Below are 6,414 nucleotides of genomic sequence, written 5' to 3' on the forward strand. Positions count from 1 at the left end.
TTCCTGTATTTTGGTCTTCCAGAGGTCTCAGAGTGCCTTCTGGGGGCAGGGGAGGCTGTGGGCGGCTCCCTGGCCCTCACAAGGTCTTGGAAAGGCCTGGAAAGGCCAGTTCCTGGGTTGCCCCCCGGGACATTTGCCCCTCCACCCTGTTCTGCAGGACACCAGTGGTTAGTGCAGAGAGGCGAAGCTCCCCTCCCAACCCTCCAACCAGTTAAGACTAGGGCTGCATTTGTTGTTTGCTTAGAAAGCAGCCGGAAGTGAAGTCTTTTGCATGCTTCTATCACAAATGACAAAGTGGGATCCAGTCATTGAACTCAAAGGCATGGAGGCCGCCGTGCTTTCCAGCCACAAGCACAAACGAGAAACAGCTGGTTTGGTGAGATGCTTTAAGAGGAAAAACGAAAGCGACCCTTTTGTGTTCGCAGGAGGGGGGAAAAACAGCTCTCTGGCCCTTCTGGTGTTGGAAGCAGGAAACCGAACACAACCTATGTTCAAAGATAGCTTCCAGCATCAGGACCGACAGCCATGATGTTCCTCCAAGAACCTGCCATATCTCCCTCTGCAACCATCACCTCAGTAGTGGGAAGGAATCCAAGCATGTACTTGAAGCAGGTATACAGGGTTAAAAACTCACACAGGTCTCCTTTCTCTCCCTGACAGAGAGCAGAGAAGAGGAATCCAAGGAAACAAAACCCTGTTTGGCAACAGAAATGGCTGCCGCTCACTCAGGTCAGGTAAGGGGGATGTGCAGCTTGGCTTCGTTCTCCTATAACGTTCCAGACCACAGCTTTTTTGCCTCAGTCTGGCTATCTGTACTATGCCTCCTTCCTACTCATCCCACTGACGTTCTCCTTTCCCTGTACCCCAAGGTCTTCCCTTCCTTCTCCAGGGATCCTCTGGAAAGCCCAGCTGATCTACCTCCATCCTTTCTCCCCCTGCATTCTCCCCATCTCTGCACCTCTCCTTCGAAGGAGGTTCTTGTCCTCTCTCCTTTTCACGTCCTGCTAGCAAACCTGCCTTAGGGCTCCACTGTGTGTGCATGTTGGTGATAGGAACCCCCTGCATAGTTTATGAATGAGTGTGTTTCAATTGAAACCCGATTTTGATCCTTAAACACTTTCATTAAACTTTGGTACACCTTAACTTGTGCCAAAGTACGTGGACTGGCCATAATCTTCAACATGTGATCCCTGCACACCATTGCTTTCTCTCGAGTGTGTGTTTGTTACATGAGTTTGTAGAAAGCACTGCTGGTAATATAGTGTGTGGATTTGAGTGGGCGGATACCCACCTGGACAAGCCTCCACCACCTCCAGAGCAGCAAAAAATGACATGATGTTTTGGAAAGTGGGAGACATGATGGGGAGGATAATGTGTGAAAGCAGCTACACAATGCTAGTTTACAGAAAGCAGCTAGTTCTGGGTCTGGCTTTCCTGGGAATATGCCCCATTGGAAGCAGTGGGGCTCACTTCCGGGCTTGTATGTACAAGATTGTGGTGTCAGTTTGGAAGTTGGAACGAAAGGAAAGGATCCCTGAGCCTCCCCTTTCAGGAAACTTGGGAATTTTCAGTGGAACTGGAAGCCCCAATGATGGAAATGCCAAGTTGAGAGGGAATGTGTCTGAGAATGTGTTTTCAAATGTAGAAATGTTTTGTCCTTTCATGGAAACTGGAGTGTAGCTCTCCCTTTGGATTGCAGGCCTTACCTAGGCAGATCTAATGTTAATATGATTTTCTTTTTTCTTTTTCTTTCAGAGCCCGATTTCATTGCTCTGTATTGCTCTGTATTTCAGCAGTGAGGAGTGGGCTCTCCTGAGTCCATACCAAAGGCTCCAGTATGAGGCCGTCATGATAGAGAATTACGACAATGTGATCTTTGTAGGTAAGGAGGATCTTTTAGCCCTTCACTGATAGATGTCCCAGGTATGAACCTCTGCTCCATTGGATGTTGCCAAAGGGAGTTGATGAGGAGGGTAGCCCCAGCCTGGGGCATGGTGCCATGTATGAACTAGAAGTCCCATGGCTGCCCTTTGGAGGAAGTGGGCTTGTTTTAGTGGACACTTCCCCCTGCACTTGGGCTCTTGTTCTGTGTGCAGAGTATACCCAAGAGAGGAACAGCATAAATAGTGAAGTGGCCTTGAGAGCTGCAATGGGAGAGCAATGGAGGGCAGATGTCTGTGAGTCATTTGGAACTTCCTCATGTAGAGAGTACAAGGATGACAAATGTCTTTCCTTGAGAAAGAGGTTGGAGTACAAAACAGAGAAGGAGGAAAATACCTTCACTGCAGACTTCTATCGGGGTAGTGCTGTGATGGCTTTCCTTATAGGATCCTGGGAAGAATCCTTTCATGCATGACCATACCTCTCTTATACAGCACATTTGACCCAGTGAACAAAACCCACATCCTGGGAGCTTCCTGACTTGGAACAAACACACAGGAACATTTGAAAACCATAGGTGGCCTCAACAACTTTGTGGCCCTATTCAGTCAATGAGCCCATATTGTTTGTAGTTAAGAACTTTATCATTTCACTTTTGTACTGTGTATCAGTCGTATATCGGATGTTTCCAGAAAAAAATTGTAACAGCCCCTGCCTTTCACGTGCCAAGTCACTTATGAGACACTGCTACTCCCCCCCCCATAGGCATTGAGCAGGATACGTAGACAATCAATTGGTGTACTGCTAGAAGCTGGTCACTCCACAGAAAGTATTACTGCCTGTAGGTGGACCACGAGTGGGATGTATGTCTCTCCCAAGGCAGGATTCCTGGTTGCTAGCATGACAGCTACACTGGGGAGGCAGGTTTGGAGCTGGAAAAGGGCTGAGGCCACACATGCCTGTGTCAGATTCCCCAGTATAAGGGGTTCAGTCAGGACCAGTAATGAGGTGGTGGTGGCAGGATACAAGGCTGAGGACCCTGTCTTCATAGCCATCTGCTCCCTGGTCTGGATCCTTACTCCAGCGATGAGGGTGAGGCCATGCTTCACAGATCCGCATTAGGCACTCTCTTCCAGGGGTCATGGACGTCACATGTCCCCAACCAGTGCTTTTTTTGTAAAAAAAAATAGGTGCAGGAACTCACAACTTTTTATTTATTTATTTTTAAACCATTTTTATACATGCGCGCGCGCACACACACACACACATTCATCCCGTGTGAGCTCCCTGATAGCAAAAGCACTCCTGCCACAGCTGGAGTGAAACACCCCATTTTTTTTTAGGTGGGGAGGTGCTCCATTGGGCTATAGGAAACTCTCTCCACTGGGCTATAGGAAAGCCTATAGTTAAAGTGTTCAGAACAAATATATAAGGTCTTGAGCCCAACTGGTGGCCATCAGTGCCTCAAGTGTTAGTTCCAAACACTTTGAGCCTAAGAGCTCTGGTGGCTCAGTGGTTAAACTGTAGATCTGTGAAGTCAGAGGCTTGGGGTTCAAGTCCCACTGAGGAATAATTTTTTTTTTTTTTTTTAAGGTGGGAAGGGTGCTCCATGGCTGCAAAATATAAAGGTTGGTTGCTAGTTGCCAAAAGGGGGGCCAGTTGAGGCTGCAAAACTCCTCAAAGTTCAGTCCCAGGCAGGCTCTTTTTTGAACTTTTTTTTTTTTTAAGTCCCAGGTAGGACTTAACCCATAGCCTCCAGCAGGCGGCTCACTCCAGGAGCTTAACTGTGGGTTAAGTCCTAACTGGAACGTAAAAAAAAAAAAAAAGTTCAAAAAAGAGCCTGCCTGGGACTGAACTTTGAGGAGTTTTGCAGCCTCAACTGGTCCCCCCTTTTGGCAACTAGCAACCAACCTTTATATTTTGCAGCCATGGAGTACCCTTCCCACCTTAAAAAAAAAATTCCTCAGTGGGATTTGAACCCTACAGACCTACTGTTTCACCACTGAGCCACCAGAGCTCTTAGGCTCAAAGTGTTTGGAACTAATAGTTGAGGCACTGATAGCCACCAGCTGGGCTGAAGACCTTATATATTAGTTCTGAACACTTTGACAATAGGCTTTCCTATAGCCCAATGGAGAGAGTGCTGGGCTGTGGAGCATAAGGTTGGAGGTTCGAATCCCTCCCTAGCCAGCAGTGCAGAGCGGGGTGGTGCAGGCAGGGGAAAAAAGGTGGGGGCAAGGCAGAGGGAAAAAAAGGGGGCGGGGTGGTGCAGGCAGGGGGGAAAAAAGGTGGGGTCAGAGAGGAGGGGGGAAAAAAAGGTGCCGGAACACCGGTGCGTTCCATTACAAAAAAAGCCCTGTCCCCAACTATCCGCAGTTCCTTTGGTATCTCACAGCATTTCTTTTCTTATTTCAGCAGCATCGGTTTGGAACTGGATTGGAAGAAAGAAGCAAGTTGCCCGCACACCAGAAAAGCCCCATAAATGTCAGGAGTGTGGAATGACCTTCAGTCAGAATAGTACTCTTATAAGCCACCAGAGAACCCACACAGGGGAGAAACCCTATAAGTACCAGGAGTGAGGATTGACCTTCAATCGGAGTAATGTACTTAAGCGCCACCAGAGAACCCACACAAGGGAGAAAGCCTATAAGTGCCAGGAGTGTGGAATGACATTAAATTGGGAGTAATGTACTTAAGCGCCACCAGAGAACCCACACAGGGGAGAAACCCTATAAGTGCCAGGAGTGTGGAATGACCTTCAATTGGAGTAATGTACTTAAGCGCCACCAGAGAACCCACATAGGGAAGAAGCCCTATAAGTGTCGGGAGCATGGAATGACCTTCACTCAGAGTAGTACTCTTATAAGCCACTAGAGAACTCACACAGGGGAGAAACCCCATAAGTGCCAGGAGTGTGGAATGACCTTCTGCCAGAGTAATGTACATACTTAAGATCCACCAGAAAACCCACATGGGAGAAAGCCTATAGGTGCCAGGAGTGTGGAATGATCTTCAACTGGAGTAATATACTTAAGCAGCACCAGAGAACCCACACAGGGGAGAAACCCTGTAAGTGCCAGGAGTGTGGAATGACCTTCAGTCAGAGTAGTACTCTTATAAGCCACCACAGAAGGCAGTAATTGGCACACAGATAGGACACTGTTCCAGAAAGAAGTGCATTGCTGCTCATGGCAAAAGGACCTGGAGCAGCACAATCTATACGACTCAATTGGATACACATCTTGGTTTGTTTTGCGCATGTAGCCAGCACTGTCATAAACCAGCAATGAGAGGCTGATGTAACAGCTTTTCCTTTTCTTTGTCAATGATGTCACTCAGGTTTGGGCTGGCAATGCTACAGACAAATGCTGTTTTCCATCAAAAATCCAAGCCAACAAGCATCAGGAAGCTTTGCTTTTCAGCAGAGAAGTGGGGCCTGGCCAAAGAGGCATGGGATTCTTTTCCATTGCTTTTCTACTGCAGTTTTCTTCCAGCCCCATATGACTCTGCTCCTCCCTTCTCCATAGAAAGGTAGTAAAGATAATAACTTTCAGTTATCGGAATTTTCTTACCTAGAGTTGCATATTATATGGAAAACCATTGCAACTCTCCCAGGTTTAGCATTTTTAAAATCTCCCCTTAAGGGGGGTGGCAAATGGTGGAAGACCCAAAGGTGATGGCACCCGTCATTTCCAGGTTATGTTGCTTCTGCCAACGGGGGGGGGGGGGTGTAAGAAATATGTTTTATTGGGGCTTCTCACCTCCCTGTTAAGAGCGGTGGGGAGAACTCAGAAGTGATGGGTTCTGTCGTCTACGGGTCTCCCAAAGGCTCCCAGCTCTGTCTTAAAGGGACCTGAGATTGGGAACCATTGGACTAGAGCCTACTTTGTCAGATGGACAAAAGGTTTAGCAAGGGGGCAAGCTGTGCTCCAGTCCACAAAAGCTTATACAAAAATAGATATGTGAATCTGTAAGTGGCTACATGATTGCTGCAGCGAACAAAACAAAACCAAAGGCAAAACATAGCTACTCTTGCAAGATATTATATATAGTCATGTTACTAAAGGATGAGATAGTAACTATCTGATAGTAGATGCTTACACCTGCTCTAAGCACCCCTGCCCTGAGCTCTTGCAGAGTATGCACACACAGACACAGGAGAGACAGAAAGAAGAGCCCAGCAGTTATGAGGCTGGGTAAGCAGATGAGAGGCTGAGGTCAGCCTCAGCCTTCTAGGTACCTTCCTGAGGCCCAAGAGTGCTCTGGCCTCCAGCAGGCCACAAAATAAGAAAAACGCTATAGCAAAAGTTCATATGTGACAAAAGACAGGCCTAGGCACACCTGCATTTTCTGCTCAGCTGCGTTATTCTCCCAGGGCCTGGGCAAATAACAAATTGCCAATCTGACATACACAGCTGTCTTTCCGGAAGTCTGAAGGAACGACACAGGCTGCTGCAGGAACACGAGAAAACTGTATAGGGAGGTACACTGAGGATATTTCTGAACAGACTATTGTATCACAACCCAAACAGA

The 6,414-nt window shown here is 47.5% G+C and overlaps 1 pseudogene; it reads left to right on the top strand.

Moving 5' to 3' along the window:
* The first annotated feature begins 322 nt into the window (after positions 1-322).
* Positions 323-5,021, top strand: LOC136644010 (zinc finger protein 502-like; annotated as a pseudogene).
* The last annotated feature ends 1,393 nt before the right edge of the window (positions 5,022-6,414 follow it).

This window comes from Tiliqua scincoides, chromosome 3 (genome assembly GCF_035046505.1).
Source record: "Tiliqua scincoides isolate rTilSci1 chromosome 3, rTilSci1.hap2, whole genome shotgun sequence".
Taxonomy (NCBI): domain Eukaryota; kingdom Metazoa; phylum Chordata; class Lepidosauria; order Squamata; family Scincidae; genus Tiliqua; species Tiliqua scincoides.